Below are 11,694 nucleotides of genomic sequence, written 5' to 3' on the forward strand. Positions count from 1 at the left end.
TTTGTATTCTTAAAGCAATGATTCCAATGTTTGGATTACACTGACCATGCCCTAAAGCATAACTGGAGTGAGTCAGCACACTATTTGTAGGATATTCCATGCTGCACAAAATTGGAATTGGATATTTATAAAATGGATACTTTAAAAAAAGGGGCAGTCGCAAATCAGGTACTTGGGTTTCAAGTTTTTATAGACTCATAAGCCAGGATTTTGTTGAGCTCCTGACATCGGGCTCCATGGTGGGGTAGGGTGTGGGTGCCGGAAGATCGCAGCGGCAGTGGCCTGCCACGGAGCCCAACGCAGGGATTGCTGGGCCCGATCTTCCTGGAGGTGGTGACGCTCCGTGAGGTCCCCTCGCCGCTCAGCGACGGGACCACCTTTAAATATTTAAATGAAGGAAATTAATGCATTTAAATACCATTCCCCGCAATCTTACTGGGTTTCCGGGATCTTCCACGTGACGGGCAGCACTCATGCACCTTCACTTTCCTGGCACCACTGAGGTGGGGAAGGAGGGAATTTAGGATTTTTAGTGAAGTTGGGTGAGGGGGCATGGGGTCAGCTCAGCATTTCCAGAGGTGGGGGTGGGGGAGGGAAAGGGGTGACCTCTGCACTTTGCACAGTTTGTGAGGGGGGTGGGGGGGGGGGGAAGAGGTCAAATCTTCAAGTAAGTGTTTTGGAGTGGTAAACTAGCCAGGGATATAAAAACAGATTTATTTATTATTTATTTAGAGATACAGCACTGAAACAGGCCCTTCGGCCCACCGAGTCTGTGCCAACCAACAACCACACATTTTATAGCTTTTACAAGTATATAAGAAGGAAGAGAGTAGCTAAAGTAAACATTAGTCCCTTAAAAGCAGAGACAGGAGAAATTATCATGGGGAATAAGGAAATGGCAGAGACATTGAACAAATATTTTGTCTCCGTCTTCACAGTAGAAGGCACAAGTTACATACCAGAAATAGTAACCTAGGGGCAAATAAGAGTGAGGAAATTAAAGTAATTAACATCAGCAGAGAAAAAGTACTGGAGAAACTCAAGGGACTAAAATCTGATAAACCCCAGGATCTGATGACCTACATCCTAAGGTTCCAAAAGAGATAGCAGCAGAGATAGTGGATGCGCTAGCTATGATTTTCCAAAATTCCTTAGATTCAGGAATGGTCCCAGCAGATTGGATGTTAGCAAATGTAACACCGCTATTCAAGAAAGGAGGGAGAGAGAAAACGGGGAACTACAGGCCAGGTTGCCTGACAACAGTCATCAGGAAAGTGCTGGAATCTATTATTAAGGATGTCTTAACAATGCACTTAGGAAAGCTTAGTATGATTAGTACAAGTCAACATGGTTTTACAAAAGGGAAATCTTGTTTGACAAGTTTATTAAAGTCTTTTGAGGATGTAACTGGTAGAGTAGATAAAGGGGAACCAGTAGATATAGTATACTAGGAATTCCAAAAGGCATTTGATAAGGTGCTACACAACAGGTTAATACACAAGATAAGGGCGCATGGAGTTGGGGGTGATATATTAACATGGTTAGAGAATTGGTTAACGGACAGGAAGCAGACAGTGGGGATAAATGGGGCATTTTCAACTTGGCAGGCTGAGAGTAATGGAATGCAGCAAGGATCAGTGCTAGGGACTCAGCTATTTACAATCTATATTGATGACGTTGGCAAGAGACAGAGAGTAATACAAAGCTAGGTGGGAATGCAAGCTGTGAGGAGGACACAAAGAGGCTGCAAAGAGATATAGACAGTTTAAGTGAGAGGTCAACAAGGTGGCATATGGAGTTTAATGTGGGGAAGAATAGAAAAGCAGAATATTTTCTAAAAGATGTGAAACTTGTAAATGCAGATGTTGAGAGACTTGGGTATACTCACAAATGGAACACAAAAAGTTAATATGCAGGTATGGCAAGCAATTAGGAAAGCAAATGCCATGTTGGCCTTTATTGCAAGGGGATTAGAGTACAAGAATAAAGAAGTCTTGCTTCAATTATAGAAATCATTGGTGAGACCACACCTGGAAAACTGGGCTGGATTTTACCGGACCTCTACGTCAGGGATTGTGACGGGGGCCCTGGAAAATGCCTCCAGGATAGTCCCACCATGGGCCTCCATGCCAGGAAGGTCCGGCCCCATATTGCCGACAGTGGCAAGGCCTCGTGGCTGAGTGACCCCACCGCTCAACAACGGGGCCGAAATTTAAATATTTAAGTATATGAAAATGATTCAATTAAATACTTAACCGCTCCCATCGTCCACTCCATTGCCATATTGGTGGTGGCGGCCGTCATCCTGCGCCATCGGATCTCCATTCGGAAGTCCGATGCGGGACACTGGTGGGGAGGTGGGAGTATGGAAATTATTTCAGTGCGGGGGGGTGGTGGGTGCAGCGGGTAAAACGATTCTGATTAGTGGAGGGGATGGTGGGAAGGGGTTGAAGGTAAAACTTACTGAATTTTGTGGGGTGAGTGGGGATGGTCAGGTACTCAAGGTAAGTATTTTTGGGGGGGGTGAGAGGGTAAGGAAGGAAGTAAATGGATATTGGGTGTGGGAGAGGGAATGGAAATATTTCTTTCATTGTTCAAATAAATGTTAACGTGCCTATTCCTTTAACTATTGCAATTCAATGTTAGGGCTGGAAGCCCTTTAAAAATGATGCCAGCAGCTTCGCAGTGGCACTGGACGCCATTGCCAGGGATGGATTGCCTGCCCCTTCCCACGTCATCAGGGGTGGTGGTCCGCCCCAGCCATGTTAATGAGCCACGGCAGCTCCGCGGAGTAAAGCCTGTGCATGTGGGCCGCCATCTTTTACTCGACGGCAGCAAAATAAAATCCAGGCCACTGTGTGCAATTTTTGTCTCCATATTTAAGGAAGGATATACTTGCATTGGAGGCAGTACAGCGAAGGCTCGCTAGATTGGTCCCTGGAATGAGAGGGTGAGTAAATTGGGCCTATATTCTCTGACGTTTAGAAGAATGAGAGGTGATCTCATTGAAACATTTAAAATTATGAAGAGGTTTGGCGGGGTAGATAATGAGAGGTTGTTTCCACTGGCTGGGGAATCTAGAACAAAGGGGCACAGTTTCAGGATAAGGGGTTGATCATTTAGGACTGAGATAAGGAGAGATTTCTTCACACAAAGGGGTTGTGAATCTTTGGAATTCTCAGCCCCAGAGAGTTGTGAATACACCATTATTGAATATATATAAGTCTGATATAGACAGATTTTTGGTTTCTTAGGGAATCAAGGGATATGTGGAGCGGGCAAGAAAATGGAATTGAAGCCCAAGATAAGCCATGATTGTATTGAGCAGTGGAGCAGGCTCAACGGGCCGTATGACCTACTCCTACTTCTTATGTTCTTATATCCCCAGTGCTCTCTCTTACCACTTACATGACTGCTACAGATCATTTTTTATTATTCGTTCACAAGGTGTGAGTGTCACTGGCTAGGCCATCCCTAATTGCCGTTGAGAAGGTGGTGGTGAGCTGCCTTCCTGAACTGCTGCAATTCACGTGGTGTAGGTACACCCACAGTGCTGTTAGGGAAGGAGTTCCAGGATTTTGACCCAGCGACAGTGAAGTAACGGTGATATAGTTCCAAGTCAGGATGGTGTGTGGCTTGGAGGGGAACTTGCAGGTGGTGGTGTTCCCATGCGTCTGCTGCCCTTGTCCTTCTAGTTGGTAGAGGTCATGGGTTTGGAAGGTGCTGTCTAAGGAGCCTTGGTGAGTTGCTGCAATGCATCTTGTATGGTACACACTGCTGCCACTGTGCATTGGTGGTGGAGGGAGTGAATGTTTGTAGATGGGGTGCCAATCAAGCGGGCTGCTTTGTCCGTGATGGTGTCGAGCTTCTTGAGTGTTGTTGGAGCTGCACCCATCCAGGCAAGTGGAGAGTATTCCTGACTTGTGCCTTGTAGATGGTGGACAGGCTTTGTGGAGTCAGGAGGTGAGTTACTTGCCTCAGGATTACTAGCCTCTGACCTGCTCTTGTAGCCATGGTATTTATATGGCTACTCCAGTTCAGTTTCTGGTCAATGGTGACCCCTAGGATGTTGATAGTGGGGGATTCAGCGATGGTAATGCTTTTGAATGTCAAGGGGAGATGGTTAGATTCTCTCTTGTTTGAGATGGTCATTGCCTGGCACTTGTGTGGCGCGAATGTTACTTGCCACTTATCAGCCAAGCCTGAATGTTGTCCAAGTCTTGCTGCATATTGGCACAGACTGCTTCAGAATCTGAGGAGTCACAAATGGTGCTGAACATTGTGCAGTGATCAGTGAACATCCCCACTTCTGACCTTATGATGGAGGGAAGGTCATTGATGAAGCAGCTGAAGATGGTTGGGTCTAGGACACTACCCTGAGGAACTCCTGCAGTAATGAGTAATGTCCTGGGCCTGAGGTGATTGACCTCCACAACCACAACCATCTTCCTTTGCGCTAGGTATGACTCCAACCAGAGGAGAGTTTTCCCCCAATTCCCATTGATTGCAGTTTTGCTAGGGCTCCTTGATGCCATACTCAGTCAAATGCTGCCTTGATGTCAAGGGCAGTCACTCTTATCTCACCTCAGCTCTTTTGTCCATGTTTGGACCAAGGCTATAATGAGCTCAGGAGCTGAGTGGCCTTGGCGGAACCCAAACTGAGCGTCAACAAGCAGGTATTGCTGAGCAACAGCCGCTTGATAGCACTGTCAGCCACCCCTTCCATGAGTTTGCTGATAATCAAGAGTACACTAATAGGGCGGTAATTGGCCAGGTCGGATTTGTCCTGCTTTTTGTGCACAGGACATACATGGGCAATTTTCCACATTGCCGGGTAGATGCCAGTGTTGTAACTATACTGGAACAGCTTGGCTAGTGGCACGGCAAATTGTGGAGCAGAGGTCTTCAGTACTATTGCCGGAATGTTGTCAGGGCCCATAGCCTTTGTAGTATCCAGTGCCTTCAGTCGTTTCTTGATATTACATGGAGTAAATCGGATTGATTCGCCTGAAGACTGGCATCTGTGATGCTGGGAACCTCAGGATCATCCACTCAGCGCTTCTGGCTGAAGATTGTTGCAAATGCTTCAGCCTTGTCTTTTGCACTGATGTGCTGGGCGCCCTCATCATTGAGGATGGGGATGTTTGTGCAGCCTCCTCCTCCAGTCAGTTGTTTAATTGTTCACCACCACTCATGACTGGATTTGGCAGGACCGCAGAGCTTAGATTTGATCCATTGGTTGTGGGATTGCTTAGCTTTGTTTATTGCATGCTGCTTCTGCTGTTTGGTATGCAAGTAGTCCTGTGTTGTAGCTTCACCAAGCTGACACTTCCTTTTTAGGTATGCTTGGTGCTGCTCCTGGCATGCCCTCCTGCACTCTTCATTGAACCAGAGTTGGTCCCCTGGCTTGATGGTAACGCTGGGCTTTGAGGTTGCAGATTATGGTTGAATACAATTCTGCTGCTGATGATGGTCCACAGCGCCTCATGGACGCCCAGTTTTGAGTTGCTAGATCTGTTCAAAATCTAGCCCATTTAGCACAGTGGTAGTACTACACAATACAATGGTGGATACCCTCAGTGTGAAGACAGGACTTCATCTCCACAAGGACTGTGCGATGGTCATTCCTACCAATACTGTCATGGACAGATGCATTTGTGACAGGCAGATTGGTGCGGACGAGATCAAGTAGGTTTTTTCCTCTTGTTGATTCCCTCACCACCTGCCGCAGTCCCAGTCTAACAGCTATATCCTCTAGGACTCGGCCAGCTCAGTAAGTCGTGGTGCGAGTGAGCCACTCTTGGTGATGGACATTGAAGTCCCCTACCCAGAGTACATTTTGTGCCCTTGCTGCCCTCAATGCTTCTTTCAATTGGTGTTCAATATGGAGGAGCACTGATTCATCAGCTGAGGGAGGGCGGTAGGTGGTGATCAGCAGGAGGTTTCCTTGCCTATGTTTGACCTGATGCCATGAAACTTCATGGAGTCCGGAGTCAATGTTGAGGACTCCCAGTGCATCTACCTCCCAACTGTATACCACTGTGCTGCCACCTCTGCTGGGTCTGTCCTGCTAGTGGGATAGGACATACCCAGGGATGGTGATGGTGTCTGGGACATTGTCTGTAAGGTATGATTTCGTGAGTATGACTATGTCAGGCTGTTGCTTGGCTAGACTGTGGGACAGCTCTCCCAACTTTGGCACAAACCCACAGATGTTAGTAAGGAGGACTTTGCAGGGTCAACAGGGCTGTGTTTGCTTTGTCGTTTCCGGTGCCTAGGTTGATGCCAGGTGGTCTGTCCAGTTTCGTTCCTTTTCTTAGACTTTGTCCCGGTTTGATACAACTGAGTGGCTTGCTAGGCCATTTAAGAGTCAACCACATTGCTGAGAGTCTGGAGTCACATATAGGCCAGACCAGGTAAAGACAGCAGATTTCCTTCCCTTTAGGACATTAGTGACCCAGATGGATATGTTGATAGGAATTAAATAAAGAGGGGCATGAGGAGGCTCATGTGGAGCATAAACACTGGAATGGACCTGGTGGGCTGAATGGCCTGTTTCTGTGCTCTAAATACTTGGTAATATTTTATACATGTACAATACATATACAACCCCAACCTTTCTGTCACATACAATTTTTTTTCCAGTCGGCGCAGACACGATGGGCTGAATGGCCTCTTTCTGTGCTATAACTTTTCTGTGGTTCTACGGTACTCTTCCCAGATCTCATTGATGAGACTAGCACATACATCCATTCTACAGCTGCTATATAAATATGCTGTTAAAACCCAAGGCCTATTTTCTGTTCCTGTCTTCCGCCATCAGCAGCAGGTTTCATTGTTTTCTTCAGTAAATCCAGATTTTCTGTTATTTGTTTCTCTTACAAGTTGTACTCTTTTAAGATCACTTTTCCTTGCTGCTTGATCCATACTTTCAACTTTTGAATCCATTTTGTTGTCTGCTGTTCTCACCCTTCTTCAAATTATTTTACTTTGCTTGTTCATCCATAATCTTGCCAACTGCTGCTTCAGTTGTCTTTTGTCTACAGCACTGTTTACTTAGAGCATAGTTTCCCCCGTCCGCACCTCCCCCCTACCCCCGTCATGACCTAATTTCTCCTTGGAATAGGAACATTGAACAAAGCAGACCTTATCACTGTCCCTTGACAACACCTGTCATTGCATTGGCAGATTCCTACTATGCTTTCTACACCAATTTATCTTAGTACCTTTAATGGATTTCTCCTGAATAATAGATATCCTTTAATTCATTGCACACAATACCCTTGATAAACTGTGACCTTATAATTTCAGCTAATATCCTAGCACTATATTCAGGTGGAACTATAACCAAGATCAAAAAATAGAGTTTATATGCAAGAAATACTAAGAGAACAATTGTTGAGTATTTGTCAGCATGTCATTGGACCCTTAGACTTTGTCTCTCGTGCTCTTCCTGAATACCCATGACAAAGTAGAATGGGAATTCCTCATGAAGCAGAAACTGTTTTTTTGTCCAAATTATGTAACCAATAGCATTGAATTGTCTTAACTGAACAATCATGAATAGACTAAGTAAAGATGGGCTTCCCATTGTTACTGTTTTCTGTGGCAACCAAATCAATGAGCATTAAAAAAAATGATCTTTTTTATTCACGGAATTTGATGTACAAACTTGAGCTGAACCCAGAGTGAGACGTGCTGATGGATCAGAAACATCTGACTTTAGGAAGATAAAAGCATATTTTCAGTAATTGTAACACCAAAGCTGCTGCACAGAACATATGGTGGGTGGGGATTTGAAACTTCTATTTCTCTATGTAGATATGATGCCTTGTTCATTCATTCCTAATACTTGTTGCTGGTAACAGAGTCAGATGTACAAATACTCTGACAGGCCTTGCAGGAACACTGTATCGAAGTATCCTAAAATATGTTCCAAGGAACCGGATGAATCTGTAAATTCTCCCATCCCCATCCTCCCCATTTTAACTCCTCACTATGGATTTGTCTTGGATTCACTGACCAGCTGTGGTCTAGAAGTGCAAGATGCCAAAGTCAGCTCGCTGAATTGCCTTATGTCATCCAGTTTGGATTAATTTTGAGTTTATCATGCTATGCTACATTAGCTACTGAGTAAACAAATTATTTGAATGACACGCAGTTAATAGATTGAGTTATTTAACACGGTAAATAACAGAAGTTGTAAAGGCAGCTTAATGTATCATTTTACTTCAGAATTTCTGAATCAGTGACTATTTAATTATGGTTGAGATGAGTGATCAAGATCGCTGGAAATTGGTGAAGTTCTTTAGAAGTGAACTCCTGAGATAGTTGATAATCTGTTGAATAGAATGGAATAAACTTTACGGGCTGCACTTTAAAGTTGGGCGGCGGGCAGAAAAATTTGCAGTCTGCTCACATGAGGTGCACATCGCGGAATCACCTCGATTTTAAAAGCAGAGGCTCATTAGCATGGCCGGGGCAGCCGCCACGCCCCGCCCCGCCCACCCCGCGCCACGCCCACCCCGCGCCACGCCACGCCCACCCCGCGCCACGCCACGCCCCGCTGATGACGTGGGGGGGCACGCGAGCCACGGCGTCCGGCACCAATGCGTAGGCGCCAGTGCCATTTTTAAAGGGCTTGCAGCCCCCAAAGACTAGTTCAATTTTTAAAGGAAAATTACATCTCACATTAATAAAAGTAATTGAAAAATCTCTTCCATCCTCTCTTACAACCCCCCCCCCCAATAGCCTCACATTAAATTCATTGCCTGCTTACCCACCAAAATACCTAACGTGACAAAGTGACCTTCCACCCCCGAAGTTCAGAAAATGTAACCCTCAACCCCTTCCCATCACCCCCCCCCCTCCCCCACAGCCAATCCAAACAGTTTGACCCCGCTCTCCCACTGAGAACATCACCACCTCCCCACAGTGTCTCACCTCGTTTCCCCAAACGGGGATTCGAAGGCATGGCATTTACCGGCCACCGGAATGAAGATCCCAACTCTCCGGCAGAATCGCTGTGGCCTGCATATTAATTAAAGTTAAGTATCCATTTGCATATTATAATGCAGGTCGCGTCGCTAAGCGACGGGGCAGCCGCCATCCGAGGCCTGGCCACCGCCGCCGAGATCGGGACAGGGCCTGCCGGTGGCGGGCCTCATCTGTTGCGAGCTTCATTTCCCCACCCGTCACAGTTCCAGGTGTCGGAGAGCCTTTAAAATCCAGCCCAATGTGCTGGTGGTTAGCGATGCTTCCAGAGCTTCTACGGTCTTATCCCTATGAGCAACACGGGTCAAGTTGAACTTCTTTCCCTAGGATGGTGGTGTTAGCTTCAGGAACGTTGAGGTGATGAGCCCCTTTGATGGTGGGGTTATCTGTTTCACTTGGATCCTCTGTTCCAATTGAATCCACTTTACAGACGAGTGACAATATCTGTTAACTGGTTTAACTCTCATGTTCCTTAATTTCAGACAACTTATACAGTTAAGTTACACACTTATACCTTCTACCTGTCTGCCAGTATAACAATACAATTTGATTTGATAAGCTCTTTCTCTCTGTGAATATACTTTGTACTTGTAAAGGTACCCTTCTACATCTGCTAGGTAAAGATTGCTACAGAAGAGAAGGCAAAGAGAATCTTCTTTAACACGGAGATACTACATCTAACCAGGACTAGGAGAATTTAAGAAAATCTAACAGAGACAAAAAGAATCTGACAAGAGGTGTCCCAAGCTTTCCTTAATGTATCTTAAGTTCAAAGAAAATCTCCTTTCCATACAATTGATCAGTCTGGCTGACATGTTTATTTGAAGGGTTCACCTCTTCTGGTATTTATCATTACTAACAGTTATGTACAAATTCTGGAAAATGTCAAAGTTAATGAGGCACGGCTACCTAGGCATGAGAAGCCTAGTCCTACTTGTTACTCCTCAGTATTTCTTTAGCATCTCTACACAGGATCAGATAGGGCATGACATATTTATGTCTCACTAACTCAGTCCTTGTTATAGTGCTGGTATGGAATGCACAGTTTAAATAAACATTCTCAGCATTTTCATTAGTTTCAGTTTCCCAGCTATTGCCCAGCATTCAGTTGAACTTGTGACTTCATATTGTGATTAATTTGACTGAAACTCCATGTTGAGAACACAATTCAAGCAATTTACAAGGTATTTTCCTATGACTTCATCCCTAAAAATGTTGTCATTCTGTGTATTAATAGCCATAACTTTTTAAATGAAAAAATACACATCATATATTAAAAGCAATGTTACAAGTACAAATATCAGCTCTAAGATTCTAAAAATTTTGTACCAGGGAAAGACTTCTTCTCCACAAACCTTACTTCCTATTGTCATGATTTTTGATTGTTTTTTGTGTCAAAATTTACCATTGTACAGGGCAATTTCCAACTTTTCCTAATCATTGTTGCTCGGTCAACTGTCACTAGGTACTTTCAGGCTTTGACCATTAGGTGGTTCTGTCGGCAAGTTTCTGAAGTCTCTCCTCTCCATCACCATCTTGCACATTTAAGAATAACTCATCTTCAACAAACACTGAGCAACACCGGGGGTAATTTACTCTGATATGAATGTGTTATGACCCAACCCTTCATTAATCAGACACAAGAGCTGCAATCACACAACAAGAGCCAAGGTTTTATATTTATGCACTTGCAATGCCTTTGATTTTCCACGTCAGAGTGAGTGGACAAGAAAATTGGGGGTCTGTTCAGTGCAGAATAAAGAAGCGCTGGTCCACAATTCTTAAAGAGATATATGGGAGTAATTTTAAGCTAATGTTCAGGCAGGGCACTAATTAAACACACCGCTTGATTTTACTCTCCATTGGCAGGTGGCTGATATGTTGCTACCTTTTTCCCAATGGTCAGGTTGGGCTAAAATCGCCCTCAAAGCGTTTAACACATACCCTGCCATTCCATTATGTCCTTCCCATTCAAAGTCTTAATTTGAATGCATAGGAACTACATTGAATGTACAGCACATAAAACAAGTCATTTCATTTGCCCAACAAGTGTTTATATTCCCATTTGACCTGAGCTCACTGTATGAAAGAAAGAACTTGTATTTGCAGTTCATGATTTCTGCCTAAAGCACCTTACAAGCCAATGAAGTACTTTTGAAGTGGAGTCACTGTTGCCACGTAGGGAACGTGGCAGCCAATTTTGTGCACAGCAAGCTCCCACAAACAGCAGTGCAATAATGACCAGTTTAATTTTAGTCAAATGTTGATTGAACCCAGGGATAACATCTGATGAAAGGTCATCGACCGGAAACGTTAACTCTTTCTCTCTCCAGAGAAGCTGCCAGACCTGCTGAGTGTTTCCAGCACTTTCTGTTTTTCTTTCAGGTTTCCAGCGTCTGCAGTATTTTGATGTTATTATAATATCCCCGCTCTTGTGCGTTATCCACTTTGGTAGGAAAAACAGAAATGCAGAGAATTTCTTAAATGGTGAGAGGTTGGGAAGTGTTGATATCCAAAGGGACCTGGATGTCCTTGTTTCATAAGTCACTGAAAGCTAACATGCAGATAGAGCAAGCAATTGGGAAGGCAAATGATATGTTAGACTTTATTGCAAGAGAATTTGAGTACAGGAGTAAAGGAGTCTTGCTGCAATTGTATAGAGCCTCGGTGAGACTGCATCTGGAGTACTGAATACAGTTA

At 44.5% G+C, this 11,694-nt stretch overlaps 1 protein-coding gene across 1 annotated transcript in view; it reads left to right on the forward strand.

Annotated features, from left to right (window-relative positions):
* Positions 1-8,903: 8,903 nt before the first annotated feature.
* lysmd2 (LysM, putative peptidoglycan-binding, domain containing 2) overlaps positions 8,904-11,694 on the forward strand; it is a 61,807-nt gene continuing 59,016 nt past the window's right edge. Inside the window, exon 1 of the mRNA XM_068017996.1 lies at positions 8,904-9,046. The gene's annotated coding sequence lies outside the window, so the exon portion shown is untranslated. The remainder of the gene's footprint in view (positions 9,047-11,694) is intronic.

This window comes from Heterodontus francisci, chromosome 38 (genome assembly GCF_036365525.1).
Source record: "Heterodontus francisci isolate sHetFra1 chromosome 38, sHetFra1.hap1, whole genome shotgun sequence".
Taxonomy (NCBI): domain Eukaryota; kingdom Metazoa; phylum Chordata; class Chondrichthyes; order Heterodontiformes; family Heterodontidae; genus Heterodontus; species Heterodontus francisci.